The sequence below is a fragment of the Perognathus longimembris genome, chromosome 1 (genome assembly GCF_023159225.1).
Source record: "Perognathus longimembris pacificus isolate PPM17 chromosome 1, ASM2315922v1, whole genome shotgun sequence".
NCBI lineage: Eukaryota > Metazoa > Chordata > Mammalia > Rodentia > Heteromyidae > Perognathus > Perognathus longimembris.
This window is the reverse complement of record NC_063161.1, coordinates 141,496,055-141,514,793: the sequence shown is the minus strand read 5'-3', so window position 1 is coordinate 141,514,793 and position 18,739 is coordinate 141,496,055. Positions and strand designations below refer to the sequence as shown.

At 49.1% G+C, this 18,739-nt stretch overlaps 1 protein-coding gene across 2 annotated transcripts in view; it reads left to right on the top strand.

Moving 5' to 3' along the window:
• Ptpn3 (protein tyrosine phosphatase non-receptor type 3) overlaps nucleotides 1-18,739 on the top strand; it is a 140,285-nt gene that overhangs the window by 32,483 nt on the left and 89,063 nt on the right. The window contains exon 1 of one of the 2 annotated variants that reach the window (XM_048338768.1): nucleotides 1,017-1,141. The exons of the other annotated variant lie outside the window; for it this stretch is intronic. The gene's annotated coding sequence lies outside the window, so the exon portion shown is untranslated. Of the gene's footprint in view, nucleotides 1-1,016; nucleotides 1,142-18,739 lie in introns of those variants that run through there. 2 annotated transcript variants of the gene reach the window in all.

The window sequence follows — 18,739 nt, the reverse complement described above, 5'->3', positions numbered from 1 at the left end:
AGATCTGTGAGGCTGACATGTCAGCTCTCAGTGTTACAAGATCTGGACTAGACGTTTCCATCCGCTCAGGGACACGAGCCTCAACATCTAATGGGAAAACGGCACAACCTCCACTCTCGAACCTTCTGGCCTGGCTTTTTCCACTGCTGTTTGTGTCCTCCCCCCCCCCCCCCACCTTCCCCATCTGCCTCTCTGGCTCTGGTTCTCTCCAACTTTACACCTTCTAATAAATTACATGGCTTGTTAATTTGCTGTTTACCTATTGTCTGTCTCCTTTTCCTCCAAACTCTCACCAGGAGGCAGGTTTTTGTTTTTTTAAAACTATCTGCTAAGTACGTGTGAAGAACTCCATAAGTATTTGTGGGCTGGATAGAGATAAATGCTTTAAAGGAAATAAAGTTCCTGCAGAGTGCCCAGTGCTGAGTTCTAAGGCTGGTCAGGGAAGGCCTGTCTGGTGGAGGAACGTGTGTATAAAAGGAACGTGAAACGCTCGGCAAAGATGTCCTGCCTAGGAAGGCATAAGCAAGGGTCCCGGAGTGGGCCGGCCAGAAAGGTGTTGGTGGAGCTGCCGGGAGGCAGGTGTGACAGGGGCGGGAGAGGCCGGAGGGGAGCGGCGACCGGCTAGGGGGCCCTGTGGGCCTTGGGAAGGCGCCTTATCCTGGGAATCTTAGTGCAACGGGAGGGGGGTGGGGGAGCCCTGGCCTGGGAGTCAGCGAGATCCCCCGCCCAGCCACCGGACCCTCTCCTCCCAGAGGTTTAAACCTCCACGGCTTTGCCATTCCTAGGCATGAATCACGGAGAGCTTGGCGCACAGTAGGTGTCCTCTAATTGCTAAGGAAGGAATTCCTGCATGCAAGCGCCAGGAAACCCTGGGACGGCCGAGATCGGTGAAGGGCGAAGGGAGCCCCCGGCCCCCTCGGGAGTTCCTCGGGGGAGCTCCGGCCCCGGCTGGAGCGCCCGCCCCCCGCCTCCCCGCCCCCAGCCCGGCGCGCGGGCCCGAGGCGGCCAGCCGGGCCAGCGGGAGCCGCCCGCGGGCGGCACTGGGCATGCTCAGACGGCGGCCAGGTCGCGCCGCGAGCGAGCTTCCGCGCCGCCCGCACGCGCTACCCACCTGGGCGCCCCGCGCCCCCGGATGCTGCAGGTAAGAGCCGGCGCGACCCCCGCGGCGCGGGGTGGGGCGCAGGCGGCGGGTGCGGCCGGGGGGGGGTGGAGGTGGGGGAAGCGCACTCCGAACCCTTCACTCCCGCCCGTCCCCCGGGGGCGGCAGACGCGCGGGCGGACGGGCGGGCCGGGGGGCTGGCGGGCGCAGCGGCCCCGGGGTCCCCACGCCGCGCCGGGCTGGGAAAGGGGCTCCGGGCTTCGCTCACCTGGCGGGGCTGGGGTGGAGCGCGAGCCGGGACCGGGTGGGGCTCGGCCGGGGCGGGCGTCCGGGACTCCTCGGCGAGCGTGGGCGTGCGCTCCGGCCAAGCCCGGCGGCTCCGCGCCGCCCCCCTCCTCCCGGCGGGGCCTCGCGCCGCCGCGCCCCGGGCCCCGAGAGTTCCCCCAAGGGGCGCCTAGCCCGCGGGGAACAAACCCCTCGCCGCAGCCCGAGTTCGGCCCCTGGGGTGACGCCGCCTCTCGGCTTTCAAAGATGGCATTTCCTGGGCCTGGCACGAACTCGGGCGCCCATAAAACCTTCCCCGCTTTGCGGGCGCTTTGGAGCGAGCGATCGATCGATCAGGTCACCGCAGCGACGAGCTACGGTGGGGACCTGCAGGTGACAGCGCCCCGCGCCCCGGAAATTACCTTTCCCTGCCACCTGAACTTATGGCAAAGTTGCGATAGCCTTAAAAATTCATGGGAAGTTAACTTGACACCTGGGGTTTCTGAAGTGGTGCAAAGCGCTGGTGGCCGGGGAAACTGGAGACCCCACTGAAGTTGGGCGCTCTCCTTGCCCCCCACCTCCCTCGGGCTAATGGTCTTAGGCAAGTCGTGTAACCTCTCTCAGCCTTTGTTTTCTCCTCTGCAAACAGCCACTAATAATGCCCACCTCGCTGGGTTGTCGGTGGATTAAGTAGGATAAATTATGTGGAGGTGTTTGGCTCCCTGCCCGGCACAAAGCGAGCGAGCAGTTGGCAGTGATGTGAATTTAATTCATTTTGAGACCCTCGTGGCTCCCATTTCACCAGGAAATAAGAAATTAGGAAAGCATCTTGGGGGCCTGTCTTTGTGCCCATGAGAACTTCTACGGAAGGCAAAAAGCTTTGGAAAAACAATTTGGCTGCCTTGTAATCAGAGAGCATCTTATTTACAAGCCGTTTTATGCATGCTGTAACTCCAGAAGTTGGCAGTTTGGACTTCACTTATACAAAAAGAACTGTTTTTTTGCAAGGCGATCCATCTTGCCAGTGTTTAAGCGATGATTTGAGAAAGTAAAGCCTGAGTAGGGAGAATTTTGTTGTAAAAGCTCCCGGGCCCAACTTGAAGTAATTTTTTCGATTTGGTCACTCAGCCTTTTACAATTGACATTGGGGTCTGATATTCTTTGGGGGTGGGGGTGGGCGGAGGTTGTCTGGTCCATTGTAGGATGTTTAACACCATCCCGGGTCTCAATAGTTTTCAGTAACAATTCTTCCCCCCCTAGAAAGGCCTCTAAGCCTTGGGCAGTGACCCCTCTCCACCCTTTAGAACTAGCACATTAGATAATCTCTGGGTCTTTGGAAATGCCACCATGTGATTTTATGATCACAAACCTTTTGCAGTACCTTGCAGAGCAGTGCACAAGCGTGTCCCTTCATCTAGTTTTTACAACTCTCCCTCCAAGGCTGATGTTACTTCATTTTGCAGAAGAGGAAATGGAGGCAGTGGGCAGCTGATTACACAGTAATGACTGGGGTGTCATGCAGGTCTTATGGTTTGTCCAAGGACTGGGCTTGGAATGGTGCTACCCTTTGTTGTATAGAGACTTCATACGGATGACTTCCCCAATGATTAAATCAAGATGAAGACCATATTGGAAGCTGGAACCCTTCCTGAGATTGACTAGTTGAAAATTAACAACAGTAAGCTATTATCTGACCGAGAGCAGGCCATTGTAGTTAAGTATTCTAGTTTATAGCGAGCTCCCATAAATCTCACATAGAGCTAATGGAATACCAATTTGCAGAGAATTAGAGTAGAATAAAACATGCCTAATACTCTGTATTGATCCTGTCTTGTCTCTGGTGATTTGCCTTCCCCTACAAAGGATCATATATGCAAATTAGACATTAGCTGGGGCATGTAAAAGGTCAAGTTACCGCAGGCATTTTGGAGTAGTTGAGGTGCCATTCAGCAAGCGCTTATTGAGCAGTGTCTGGGTGGCAGGTGCTGTGAGTAGACGAATGGACCCCCCGCCTGGAATCCAGGATGCCTGGATGGACTTCTCTACCGTTCAGGCCTCACCAAACTCTTGCTGGAATCTCAAAGTATAGCTTGGGACAAGAGGAAGAGCCCAGTTTACCATAGAGCCAGCTTTAGAATACTCTACCTTCACCTCCTAGTCTCTGAACACTCAGTTTCCGGTTAATATACCCAACGTGTCCTGTGGCTACACTAACATTCTCATTCAGGTCTCAGAGACCAGGTCAGAATGGCAGGGCCACAGGCAACTTTTGTCACAAAAAGAAGATGGTAATCGTTCACAGTCCCTGATTGTTGACTGTGAACTAGAAGTTTAATTAGTGTTATTGCCTTCTTCCCCATCCCCTTACAGGCCAACCAAGTGAAGATAGAATGGAACCCTGAGCAGAAGGACTCATTGTGACCTTCTGAAGTACAGGGCCAGGCACAAAAGGGACATTGTTTTCTAGAACAGTGATAACCTACTAGAGGAGTCCAGCTTTGGGGATTGGAGGGAGCCAGAAGACATGGTACTCTTCCATAAGTGTCACACACACACACACACACACACACACACACAGAGAAACTGGCAGCTTGGGAGGGGACTCACCTTTTGTGATCTTGCCCTTCTTTACTTTGGAGAGTGTCTCGACTGTATCTCAGGACTTACCCTCCTGCCACCAGCTGTTGAGTTCCTAGAACCAGGGCTGATTCTTCTCCATCTCTTTCCAGGGTCTGTTGCAGGGGCTGGAAGGGAAATCACTTGGCACATCTGATGGTGTGGTCAGGGCATCTTCCCAAGCAGCTTTTTAAGGTCTGGTGCAGAGGGGACAAGCACCAGGTCATGTCTCTATTATGCTAGCCAGGGTGCAACTTACCTTCAGCTCCTTTCTTCTGGCCCAGAAGGAGACAAAGTGCTTGGTAGGTCCCTGGATGGAACTGGATCTGGCCATAGCTTCAGGGACCCAGAGATCTGATATTTATAGAACTTTTACTTTTGTCTGCACTGAAAACCACCTCTGCTTCCAAGTTAATTGGTATTCCAAGGCCAGCTGTGAGCATGGATTCAACACATGCTTCTGTACTTGGTTAGGCTGAGGGCTTCAAGGACAAAGCAGAACCATGCTGTGAAAGGATTGATTCATGTTGGTGTTGGGGAGCCTTTGAGGGGTGTGTGTGTGTGCCTGTGTATCCATCCATCATCCATTTATCCATCCACCCATCCATCCATCCACTCATTCATCTACCCATCCATCTATCCACGAGCTGCTAAGGAGGGTTAAGCTAGTTGCAGGAGACATTAGGGGTAGCAGGTAGTCATTCCCCCTGATGGGCATCAGAAAATACCATAAGGAAGAGTTGGCTTTTGCATTAAGCCTTGGTGGTAGAAAATGATGGCATTCAGGGTGAATAGAAGGCAAAAATGAAGGCACAGGTGTAAGAAGAGACTTTGCATATCTAAACATGATGGCCCTTCCCTAACTGCATCTCTCTCCCTAACCCCTGTTGCCCAGGCTGGCCTGGATTTCCTGGGCTCAAGTGATCCTCCTCCATCTGTCTCAGAGTAGATCATGTCATTGCTCAATTCAAGGGCCAGCCACTTTGGCTGGTTCAGGACTCGCTCTTGTAGCTGGTATGCAGCCCCAGCTCAGGGGTAAGTAGGTTATTTAATGGCTCCCAGGATAGGAAATGCTTCTGGATTGTCTTTGAAGCAGGAGCTGCTTCTGCTGGGGATGTCTCATTATTCGGTGTTAATATGGCCCTCAACTGGTTTCCTATAACTGTTCTGAGCGTGAACTTATTCATTCAGTCCTTACAGCCACCCTCTTGGCCTCTAGGCCTGGCTGCTGGATTGGTTAAATGAGAGCAGAGCTCATTACCTAGTGTGCCTCCTTCTGTGAAGGATGTTTGGAACGTGGTATAGGCACCTCTGGCTGTAGCTAACATAGATGTGCCAGGAACAGTGGCGTCTGAGAGCCAAAGGGAGTGCTGAGGGCTGGGGATTTTCCTTCCTGACCCTGTTTCCTTCAGGGGACCAGTAGGGCTCTGTTGACTAGTTTTCTGAACCAAAGACTGCAAAAGAGTATCTCTGCAAGCTTCGTGCTAGAGGAGGCTTGGGAGGTGTTTGGGTACTGAGAGAGTGGAATTTTTGAGACATCATGATGGCTTACATGGAAAATTGGGACAGAGAATTTACAATTGGGATGGTCCTGGAAAATTCAGGTCCCATGATTTACCATCAGGATACACAGCCCTTAGCAAATGTTTATGCAGTGAGGAGTTTGTAGTGAACTTTCTGTATTAAGCCTCTCGCTCTCCAAAGAGAAACAGTGGTGTTTTCTGGCCTCTTGAAGAATCTTTCTCAGTCCTACCAACCCCATTTTGTAGACGGAGTGAGGAAACTGAGGCTCAGAGATAAAGTTATACTCAAAGAACATCGTGCGCACAAAGCAGCATAGCCACCCTATAGAGATCATTTTACCTACCAAATTAAGTTTAGAATGCAACCTGTGTCTTCACACTGGCTGTTTGAAATGAGCTACTAAAATCTAGCTCCAGAAAGGATCCTTTCCCTTTAGGATCCTGACAAGCACTTTGCTCAGTACTCAGTGCTGAGTCACTGTGGGGGAGCTATGGTCTGTGGCCGTGGTTCCTGGTTATCAGAGCTGAAAGATGGTCCAAGAGGCAGGATCCAGGTCTGCCAGGGGCCCTGGCTGGCTGGGTGCTGAGTGGATGAGAGACATTCCACTTGGGTGCAGGATCCCTTGGGCCAGTCAGTCTCAGCACTGATCTGAGGCTAGAGAGGCAGCAGCCTCAGCTACCCTTGACCACTAATTGCTGGTGTTCTAGAAAGGAGCTGAGGCCCACCTGATCCACCTTTACATACACAACTCCCCAAATCCTGGTTTGGTTGGCAAATGCATGCCTGGTGGTTGTTAGAAGAAACATGCTTATGGTGGGTGGGTCTCCTGGAAGCAGCTGTCACCACCGCCTCAGTGGTCTCTGCATGACCTGTCACCGCTCTGTCTTTGCTCTGTGGCCAAGGAGTCCTCAGGACCAGTAGGAACTACTGCTCCTGGAATAATCAAATATCCTGGGCATTTATTTTGGCCCCATCTATATCCTCTGGCCCAGGCCTTCCTCAGCCCCACCTCCCCCTGCTCTGGGGACCTGGAGCCAGGACCAGGGCCAGCCAGGGACCAAGAGCTCTTGGAGCAGCGCCCTTTTGTCTGGGTTAGCTCACCCTTTGGGTCTGGCTTAGTCTTTCCGTCTCAGTTGTGCGATGGCAGATTCACCTTCCTGATGGGGCTAAACTGCCCTCTGTAAATACTCAGGCCACCAGGGCACTGTCCTTGATGGCACTGTTCAATGGCAATTTTGTGGTTAATCAGTGTAATTATTTCCATTAGTGCCTGTCTCCCAGCTAGTCTGTGTGCTTTGCAAAGGCAATATTCATACCTTCCCTTTCCCCTTCAACTTTGCTCTTTCTCAATTTTCCTCTAAGCTTTACCACCCCACCCTTGCCTTTTTTTTTTTTTTTTAAATTTTGACCTAATTTAGACATACAGGGAAGGTACAAGGACAGAACAAAGCACTCCTAAATCCCCTGCACCCAGATTCCTCCTGGTTGCCATTTTATTCATTTATTTTATCCTTCTGTGTCTATATAATCTTTTCCAAAACATTGGAGGATCATCGCTAGGTTCTTCCTTCCCCCCTCAATGTATTTCCTGAAAGCAGTGGCATTCTCTTATATAACTACAGTACACATTTAGAATCATGACGTTAACATGATTACAGTTCTATTAACGAATCTACTGACCTCACTCACCTCGGCCTGCGCAGTTGCCGCAGTGATGTCTTTTCCGTAGGAAAGAAGATCTCTGGTGTGTTGGGTACAGGCATCACTCTTCCAGCTTCCTTAAGGCAGGAGAGCTCCTTCGTCACCTGGGCAGTTTTGGAGCAGTCAGATCAGACATTTTGTCATGTGCCCCTCTAATCAGGGCCCACTCTGCTTTTACTCAATTTTGGGTCCCCAGTGCTACGAACAACGCATGCACCATCAACAATGTTTGGTAATGTTCGTTGAAGGAGGAGAAGGTGAAGTAGAAGTAGAAGGAAAAGAGCAGGTTTTTTGGTTTTCCCCACTTGCACCCTTGCCTTATGGGGGTGCTATTTGTTGCAATCAAACTGTAAATGAATTTGAATTCTTCTTTCATTTTTTAAAGCAAAATGTTCCCCCTGAGAGAGACTTCCTCAGGAGATAGTATATCATCTTTGCGGTTATGTGAGCAGGTACGGATGGTGTCTTGGTTGGGGATGTTGGGGAGGGAAATGAGACACAAGATGAAGGAGGGGACTCACCCTGCAGGACCCTCCAAACCACAAGCAGCCTTTTCCATAACCTTGCCTCTAAGGGGCCCAAAACAAAGCAGTTAGTATTTAGCATCCATCCAGAACATTTTAAGCATTCGTGGGCAGGAGGGAGTGTTAATAATACTTGCACATGACTGACAGGTCTCAGCCAGATCTGACCAAGGCAAATCAGAGCATTTGGTCTTTGTACCCTAATTGTGACTTGGAGGTGGAGACCAGCTTGGAACATCCTCTAACACTAGGAATCCTCTGCCTAGAGGAAGACACAACAAATTGATCTTGGCATTGGCTCCAGGCCCAGTGCTCACAACTCTGGTCCACACCTCCATGCTCAACCTTCCCCAAGACATACCCTACCCCTCCAGCTTGCTGGTGCCATACTGGCCTTTCTGCAGCCCTCTTATCACATGCTCCTTTCCCCACCACGGACTAGGAGAGTCTAGATCTCACTATACACCCAGGCTGGATTTAGGGCTGGTAGTAGAAGCTCATGGGGGAGAAACTACCAACTCTACTGCCCAGTATGCAAACTCCCAATGGGATTTAAGAGCCAATTGTGTCAGCAAGGTAGCATAAGTGGCCAAGTCTCCCTAGACCTGTCTTCTCTCTCCATGTTCACACTTCCACCTGTCCTTCCTGCACTGCCTATGCTCTCTTTCAGGCCTATTTCTAAAACCAGGACCAAGTTGCAGGAAGTTACAAGGAAGCAAGTGGCATGACTGACCTAGGTACAAAAGGATGGCATTAGATGCCCAGGAGGTGCAGACAAGGACTTGGATATAGATAACCCAGGCAGGAAACCAGCCTTGAAGGGTCCTGGCTAACAGGGTCACTTCCAGGCCACTTATCAGGAAGCCTAGATTCATGAATATTGTGCGAAGTCCCTGGTCACAGTCGGGTTGTAGGATGCACAGTCAGACTTTGCAACTCATTTTCAGCCTAGAAGACCCCCACCCTTGACTTCCTGGACCATGAAGTCTTGTAGGATGGAAATGTGAAGACCTGGAGCTGTTTTCTAGGGAGCATCTCAGTTGTGTGAACTCTAAGAACATTGTCCAGGGCAGTTGGCAGCTTTAAAACTCTGTAACTCTGGACATCTGTGGCTTTAGTGAAAGGGCCAATGAATAAAGAGTGTTCCAGTTCTTAGAATGCAAGCCTGAGCACTGTTAAACATTGAGTAGGCTTTCTAGTAAACCTAGTGTTAGATTTTACTGCTTAAGAGTGAACTTTCCCTCCAGGCACAGATAGTAAAAGCGTATTTGATTTAAGGTCACCTTTTACAGGATATAGTGTCTGAACTACAACTTTAGGCTAGCCTTTTCCTAAGCTCTCTTTTCATAGGTGGGTAAACTGAGGCCCTGAAAGAGATACAGCATCTCAAGGATACATAGTCAGTGGCAGAGCCGGGACTAGTACCCATACAGTAGGATTTCTAGTCCTGAAATCTTGCATGTTGCCAGATTGCTTCCTACCAAGTGATCTAGACAATGTATTTGTGTGTGAGTGTGTGTATAAGTGTGTGCGCACACTTGAGCCACAGCTCCACTTACAGCTTTTCTAGTAGTTAGTAGGAGATGAGTCTTATGGAATTTCTTGCCCAGATGGGCTTCAAACCTCAATCTTCAGCCTCTTGAGTAAGTAGGATTACAGATATGAGCCACTGGTGCTCTGGCTGACTGTACTTTTACTATCTGTTAATACCTTTTGGTGTTTTTCTCATAAAAATTAGTTGCCTTAGCTTTGAGACAGCTAAGCATTTCTTGTTCTTTTTTATAGAAGTTGCTGAAATATTGGTTTTTCACATTTTAACAAAAAGACTTCATGTTTTCTACATTTCTGTGGCAGTTCTCAGACGTGAGAATTTCAGAATCCCCTGGAAGACTTCATAGGATCCTGACTCTTCTCTCAGAGCTTCTGATTCCATTGGTCTCAAACAGACCTGCAGGTAGGGGCAGGAAAATCTGCATTTTAAGAGCTCTTTGATGGTTGCAGATCACATGTTCAGTACCTTATAACCAGCTAGCTTTTCTTGCTGTCCATCTTTCCTCTTTGCTCTCACCTGTCTGGCCCCCTTGCAACCTGACCTTACCCACTGTCTCCACGTCTCACCCTTCTCCTAATCTGTCCAGGTGACCCCCCCCTCCTCCCCACCAGCTGCCCTGTGGCTGGCAGGAGAGCCTTTTGCAGGGACAGTGTGTGGACAATCTAGAAGAGGGCCCTGGTCCTGGGCTCGTCCAGGGCTGCCTGCCAGGCCTGACTTTGCATGAACCTTGAAGCCTATGAAGTTTCCCAGGAGCTGAGAGGAAGGCATTTTGGAGGGCCCAGGGCTCAGTGAAGTGGGGCAGGTAGCAGACCGAACCAGACATCTGGAGTCTGACTGCATGTGCCCCACTGCAGTGGTTGAGCACAAGGCCCAAGTGGTGATGAGTCAGAATTGTAGGGTGAGGGAGGAAGTGGGGTGATGGCAGAGACAGGTGTTGGTGATTTTGACCAGCCTGCTCCTTTGGGGGAACCTCATCACCTTCCTGTCCCCTCTTTGATCTGTCATTGAAGAGCATCTCATCTGGCCTCTCCAGCTTATGCTCTGCTTTCCACTCCTGTCTAGGCCCCTGCCTGAGGACTGTATCACATGTGGAATGCACATGCCTATCCTCATTCTGCTCAGGCAGGAGGCTCAGTGTTACAACCCCATGTGGGTTATAATCCAGCGACTGACTGTGGACCCTACTCACTCTGTGACCCTGGCAGAGCCCCCTTAGTGTCTCAATTCTCTCACCCTCAATCCGAGAATAACAGTAGTCCCAGTCAGTCACTCTGAGGTCATTAGCTCCTTATGAGATCTTGTAGCCTGTGCTGGGTACTCAAAGCAGTGCTGGTCCTTGGCCACTGACTGCTGTAACATTTGTTGTCTGATGGCAAGAGCTGAAGTTTTTGTGTGGGCTGCACACGTGGGGAGGGCCAGGGCACTGCTGCCTGTGGGTGGATGCTCTGGAGGCTGGCGTTGGTTTCCATTGCACAGATGTTGAAGACTCAGAAAAATGGCAGCTGACAACAGGAAGCAGCCATAATTCTTGGGGAAGCTGGCATTGGGGCGGAGAACAGAGGCTCTGCCATTTCACGATACGAACCTGGAGCAGGACCTGAGATTCTGCATTTCTAACAAGCACTCAACACTGATAAGGCTGCTGGTCCAGACACCACACTTGGAGTGACACTGGTATAGGACATGGATTATGGTAGGAAGACTTGCCAAAGCCTGCAAATACAATATTCTTCTATATTTTTTCATTATTTACATATGTACGTATATACTGCACATACATATTAATGATACAGTTTAATAGGTAAGTTAGGCACAGTAAGTGATTAACAGCTAATTATACAGATCTATTATAGTAACATCATGTGATAAAAAGTTATTTATGTAGCTTGGTGGTACAGCACTTGCTTAGTATGCACAAAATCCTGGGTTCCTTCATGCTTCCACATTGCAAAACATGTATATAGCTATCTATCTGCCTTTCACCTATCTGTCTATTCATCTATCTATCTATCTATCTGTCTGTCTGTCTATCTGTCTATCTGTCTAAATGCCATGTTTATTTCCGGAATTTTCCATCTAATATTTTCAGACCTGCTTAACTTCAGGTAACTGAAACTGGAATGCCAGAGAGCCCATATGGGGCTTCAGCACATGCAGCCTTCAGCTGTACTCATTGGAAGCTAGGTGGCCCTGGGTCTGGAGTCTGGCAGGTTCAGTTGGAGTCACTTGTGGTCAGTGATGGCCCCATACAACTAGAGCCACTGCTCCCCTCCCCCCTCCCTGGAACTTTGGGATTAGGATAGGGTGATTTGGTTTTGCTGGCTGACATCCCATCTTTCAAGGGCAGCTTCACAGTCAGATTTCTCTTAGAAGGTGCTGCTCTCTGCCCCAAGCCAAGCTGTGGTCACGTCCTGGACAGCAGCCCAGCAGCCAGTGGTGCACATTAATATCTTTTGAGCTCCCAGAGAGCTGGGGACTGAGACAGCCCCTCACCCACTTCCTGAGGATCCTGCCCCAGAGTCTAATCACAGTAGGAGCTTATTGAAAGGCTGAAGCATTCTAGAGGGCTGAATGCAGAAAGGATTAAGAATGTGTTAAGTGCTGACACCAGAAGGGAAGAGAGCCCAGCATTGGGCCAGGAAGACACTGAATTATGGGTCAGCAGGGAATCAGATGAAAACTCCAGGGATATTTTTGGGGTTTGGAGTTAGAACAAGGCTGTCTGTGGGAGTGGAGAGGAGGAGTGGAGGATCCACAAGGGGAGTGGGAATTAAAACTAAGAAGCCAGTGTATGGAATTGGGAGTCAGAGCAAACCTTAGTGACTTGAGAGAGAGATGGAGAGGAGAAAGAAAAGGAGAGGGACAGGGACAGAAAGAGACCAATAGAGAGAAACAGAGACAGAGACAGACAGAAGCACAGAGCCCCGGGACTAGGGTCCTGTTTTCTCTCCCAGGACCTCAGGGAAATACCATCAACATCTCTTCCCAAGGCGGTCAAGCATACTTGACCATCTAGGGCACATTCTAGCCCTGAGTGTTCAGGGCCTGAGGTCTTGCTCAGCCTCTGGTGGCTGAGGACAAAGTGGAGTTTCCAGTTAGAGCCCTTATCCCCAGCAACGGAGCTGGGAAGTGCTCAGAGTCACCGGACTCATCCTGCCTCTTTAGCCTAGGAGCCAGCTTTAGGGGCAGAGGTGGCTGAGGCCCAGGCTGCACAAAGCAGTTCAAGTGATGGATAATTTATCAAGTGATATTTCCCCTCAAAGTCTCAAGTTTTACCAGTTTGATTTTCCTTGAACTCATATAGAAAATTCATACCTGTTTTTTTCCCCCTCTCAAATTCCTTTGTGATTTTAATTCTCGTCATACTTTACATGCAATTTTTATAACCACCCGCCCTCCCCTTTAACTGTTAATCTTCTAATCATTTTCACTATTGGGCAGTTTTCACAGATAGCCTCTGGCTATTTATGTGGCTCACTGAAGGAGCCCTGGAAGATTGAATGTAGTCTTTTTTAATTGGGAATTCACATTGTTGTTAGGCTCTGATGGGAGGAAGGTCTTTTAAAACACAACTTGTTTCCTATCTGAATAAATGCTGACAATGGGTGTCTAGAAATGAGAGTCATCCCCTAGCAGCCTCTAGTCTCTTGTGAATGGTCTTATCTGTGTTAGCACCCACCCAGGGTACTCAGAATACAGGTACAAACCCCAGGTGCTGTGGCTGATGGTTCCATTATTCCTGTGTGCATCTCACAGACTTTTATTAAGTGCCTCTGGGTAGAGACTCCCTTATCTATGTCAGGTTAGTAGTGGCTACTGTGGTGGGCTTGACTGACACATGTGGGAATGTTTGAGTACATGGGATGTTCCAGCCTCCCTGTCCTTGTCACAGCCTAGGAGCCTGGGACAGTCACTGAGCCCAGAAGTAAATTTGGATGCAACCGGGACCTCAGGGCTGACGTAGTGCTCGCCTGTGGATATGGAGTGACCTGCCTCCCCTCTTAAGCTTAGCTGGACTGAGCTGTTCTTGTTATGCACTTGTGTATGCATTCCATCAGTACTTGCTGAGTGGACACTGCGCTGCGTTCTAGGAGACAGCAGCTCACCCATATACCTCCAGCCTAGTCCGGCGCCCGTGGCTCACACCCGTAATCCTAGCTACTCAGGAGGCTGTGATCTGAAGATTCGGTTTGAAGCCAGCCCCGGCAGAAAAGTCGGAGAGACTCTTATCTTCAATTAACCACAAAAAGCTGGAAGTGGAGGTGTCACTCAAGTGGTAGAACGCTACCCTTGAACCCAAAAGCTAAGGGACAGGTGCCCAGGCTCAGAGTTCAAGCCCCAGGAGTGGCAAAACAAAAAACTCAAAAGCCTAGCCTTCCAGGAACTAGGTTCTAGTGATGAATAGGAATGTGGGAATTAGAAGGAGACAGACCAATAGTTAATATACCTTGTGTCAGTAAATGCTAAGGAGGGAAATAAACTAGGCTGAAGAGCACTGGGAAGATGGGGAGGCCTCACGGATAAGGTAAGATTCCAACATACACAAGCAGCAAGTGAGAGAGCTAGATGTATACCTGATAGAAGGGTGTTCCAAGCTTCCAAACAGACGGGGGGGCGTGGCTGAGCAGAGTGAGCCCGTGGAGGGCTGGAGTGTGAAGAGGGCAGGCCCTTGTGTAGCAAAAGGACCCAGGATTCATGCTCTTGTGTGAAGTCCTGACTTGCTTTCCAGAGAAAGCTCTGTCCTGTGCTGTCCTCACCCATGCCGAGATTGCTAAGGGCATGGTGAACTTCCTAGAGCTGGGGCCTCTAGCTTGTCATTAGTTAGGGGAATTACTGGGGCATTACTGATCACAGGTTGGCTGCTGGGCACTGGCTGCTGCGTGTGTCAGGCCCAGGCCAGCCTTCATGAAGTGATGGTAGCTCTGCTTTCCACCATCAATAGATCGGAGATTGAGTAGAAAACTAAAGCCGTAGAACTTATAGAAGAAGAAGAAAAAGGGAAAACAGTGAGCTAAACCTTCATGACCTTGGATGAATAGTAGATTCTTGGCCATGACACAAACTCGTAAGCAACTAAAAGAAAATGGGGCTTCCTCAGAGTGAAAACTTGAAGCCAGTCACCAGTGGTTCTGGCCTGTAACCCCAGCTACTTTGGATGCTAAGATCTGAGGATCTCAGTTCAAAGCCAATTGGGACAGGAAAGTCTGAGAGAGATAATATACTGAAATTAGCCACCAAGAGGTCAGAAGTGGAGCTGTGCTCAAGTGGTAGAGTATCAGCCTTGAGGAAAAAAAAAAAAAAGCCCAGGTCCAGGTCCTGAGTTCAAGCCTTGGTATGGGTGTACAAATACACACACAAAAATAAGAAAACTTTGATCATCAAAGAACATTATCAAGAAAGTAAAGACAACCTACCAATCAGGAGAAAATATATCAAAAGCATAATAAAGGTATAGTAATCTGAACTTACAGAATCTCTAAAGTTCAGCAATCCAAATTAAGACATGCTCAATTTTTAAAAAATGGGCTGACAGCTTGAATAGACATCACTTCAAAGATCTACAGATGGCCAGTAAACACACATGCTCAATATCAGTAGTCATAAACGTGCAGACCCAAGCCATAATGAGACACCACTGCACACCTACTAGAATGGCCATAATAATAATGATTTTCAAAAGGAAAATAACTAGTTTTTGCAAGGATGTGAGCAAATAGGAGAATACTTACATTGCTGGTGGAGATGTAAGATGCTGCCGCCTCCGATGGAGAGTTGGGTGGTTCTTTCGAAAGGAAGTAAATGGAATTGCCTCACGAGCCAGCACTTCCATTCGTAGGCATCTCCTTGAATAACTGAGCACAAGGACACCAACTTAATCCTGTACACCAGTAGTTCATCGTCCCGCTCTTCACCATAGCCTGAAGGCCCAAACAGCTGTATGTGTGTGGACGGATAGAGAATCAATCTGAAAAAACATCACATAATGCAGACATAAGAAAGGAATAGAGTTCAGAGAAATGCAGTTTTGCTAAGCAGAATTAAATGAGATACAAAAGGACCGATTTATTAAGATTCCACTTGTATGGAAGATCCAACATGAGCAAAACTGCAGGTGGGGGAGGGGTGGCGGGGGAATTGTTGCTTAATGAGTACAGAGTTTCTGTTTGGGGTGATGAAAGCTTTCTGGAAGTAGATAGTGGTGGTGGTGGTTACACAACATTGTGTGTGAACCTAATACCTCTGAATTGTACCTTTAAAATGGCCGGCTTTCTGTTGTATGTATTTGAAATGCCACATTTTCAAGGGGTCAGAGTAGGTATGTGTCGGTGGGGCTCTGCTTTGTCCTATGGAGGGGGATGTGTGTGTGCGTATGCACACGTGCCCGTGTGTGCATGCATGTGTGTGTGTGTGTGTGTGTGTGTGTGTGTGTATGTGGTCTTCTGTGCCACAGAACCTTGGAGTCATGTGTGGTGCTCTCCTGCGGGAAGCCCCATTCCCCCTGCGTGGCCGGCAGGTAGGCAGGCCAGCAGGCACAGAGTGCTTAAGAGTGATGGCAGGTTCTTAGAAGATACTTTCCTGACCCTTTTCATTGCAACCTTTCCAGTGTGAGAGGCCATTCTGCCTTGTAGAAAAGACTGAAAACAGCCAATTTGGTGACTTTTTTTCCTCTGAAGTCATCAATTACCTGCTTATCAGTTTTGCTGACTTTATCCAGGCAATGGTTTAGCCCTTTCCTGTCAGCTCACACCCACTCCCATTGTTTTTACCCCCACATAGGACTTCTCTGGGCCCCACAGTGCTGCCCCAGGTCATATGCAACTTCTTCCTTCTCTAGGCTTACTGTGGGTTCTCTTGAAATCTGAGCTCTACAAATGAAGAGTCATGTAAATGCCCAGCCATCAAGAGGTACACCCACTTGGTGGAACATTTTAAAGCCCTAATGCAAAAAAAAAAAAAAAAAAAGGTCAGCGATGTGTTTGAAGTATCCGGGCAAAGGCTGGATGAGAATCATGCAAATGTGTGATGATTCAGACTTGACTACTTTCTGAAGTAAAATGTACCCCAAACAAGAGTACATCGGTTGTTCTATACCCGAAGGTGCAAATCTCAGCACTACAACTCTCTCCTTTCTAGCTCTAGATCTGCTGAGCTGCTTTCTCCATCCCTTCCAGGGCTAGCTCCCACCAGGTGCCCAGAGCCACCTTGCCCACAGCCATCCAGGTAGATTCTGCTCTGCACTGCCCCAGTATCCTCCACAGTGGCCTACACACGTGGAGACTGGGTTGGATACTCTTCGAGACCTAGGCCCCTAATACACCTAGACTGGCCCTCTGTTAACCTGTTACCTCCACCCTGTGACTATCTTTACTAAATACTTGGCTTACAGCCATTAGGTACACCCCAAAAGTGAGTTCGTAAAGGTCTAGTGGAGCTCCAGTTTATTAGAAGGAAGGAGGTGGAAGGAATCCTGGCAGTCCTGGGACCTCTGGAAGCAGCAGCAGGCAGAGGGGAGACTGTCTGGGACCAGCCAGGAAGGCCTCGCATCTGAACCTCTCTGGAAAAGAGCCACTGGTAACAGGATAGGAGGGGCCCAAGGTCAGATTCAGGGCCTGGCCTCAGGAAACAGAGTGGCTCACTCTTGCTTTCAGGCTGTTAAACATTAACTGAAGGATGGCTGCCGGTCAAGCTGGTGGAGCCTCAACTATCATATGACTTGTACTCTAGTCCCTGACTTTAATGAAAGTAAGAACTCATTTGTTACTTTTCCTGAAATGTTTTTAAAGGTTCTGAAATCACCAAGCCTGCCCTTCATAATCAAAGGCGGTCCTCTGGATGTCTTGTTTCTGTCACATGATTGTTTTCTGAAACACCTGTTAAGCCATTTAGCTCACTTTACAGTAAAGGGAGTATGGTAATAAATATCCACATCACTACTCAAGTTTCTAATGTTGCAGAATTAATTAAGGGGAAAGGAAGGTTTTCTGGACCATTTCCTTCATAAGAGGAAATTTACCTACTCGTGAGCCTCGGGGAGTGTTTATGAAGATTATCTCAAAGGGTAAGAATATACCTGTAGTCAGTAAATTACAGAGACAGAAGTAATTAAGTGCGAGGGCCCCTTCCACCCCCAGCGAATCACCTGTAATTCACCTCCCTCCCAGTTGTGTGGGTCAGGGGAGGACTGTCTTCACAGGCAGAGCCTGTGCCCCAGGCCTGGCTCTCACAGTCTAACCAGTCTGTAGAGTGGGAACTGCAGAGCTGCCTACCTGGCCGCAGAAGCATTGGAAAATTGAGACCCTTCAGGACCCCTGTTGTTCCTGAGACGGAAGCTCCAGGATGGGGACTTAGGTGCAGGGGATTTAGGAGGTGGTATGGATGGACATGTTGTGTCTAGTGAACCAGGCCCAGAGACGAGGGAATCAGCAGCCCATTGATTGTCCAGGATCCTGGTAGCTTGCTCTGACAGAGCAGAGACTGGAACCCAGAGCTCAGGCAGAGATGTTCTTGAGTCAGTGTTCCTTGAAATCAAGGAATGGGTTATGTTTCTTTCTTTCTGTTGTCCCCCCTCCCCCCCCCCCCGCCCCAATGTGAAAGTTTTCAGATGTGGTGGCAGCAGCATTTACTTTTTTTTTTTTTTTTAGTGGTAATTAAACATTCATTTTTGTGTGTGTGTGTGTGTGTGTGTGTGTGTGTGGTATGGTGGTGGTTGGTGTGTATGTGTGTGTGCTGGTCATGTGGCTTAAACTCAGGACCTGGGTGCAGCCTTAGACCTATCTTGCTCAAGGCTAGTAGTGCTCTTCCACTTGAGCCATAGCTCCACTTCTAGCTTTTTGGTGGTTAATTAGAGATAAGAGTCTCATGAACTTTCCTACTCAGTCTGCTTCTAGCTACAGTCCTCAGATCTCAGCCTCTTGACTAGTTAGGATTACAGGCATGAGCCACCATCACCCATATGTTTGTTTATTTGTTATGATTATTTTTTATTTTGCTGGTCCTGAGGCTTGAGCTCAGGGCCTGGGCTCTGTCCCTGAGCCTCTCTGTGCTCAAGGCTAGCACTCACCCACTTGAGCCACTTGTGGCTTTTTTTTTTTTTTTTTGCCAATCCTGGGCCTTGGACTCATGGCCTGAGCACTGTCCCTGGCTTCTCTTTTTGCTCAAGGCTAGCACTCTGCCACTTGAGTCACAGCGCCACTTCTGGCCATTTTCTGTATATGTGGTGCTGGGGAATCAAACCCAGGGCTTCAAGTATACAAGGCAAACGCTCTTGCCACTAGGCCATATCCCCAGCCCACTTGTGGCTTTTTCTGAGTAGTTTATTGGCTATAAAAGTCTCATGGGCTTTCCTGCCCGGGCTAGTTTTGAACCGCAATCCTCAGAGCTCAGTCTCCTGAGTAGCTAGGATTACAGGTGTGAGCCATGGGCACCCTGCTGTATTCTATATTTTTGAGGTGTAGCACG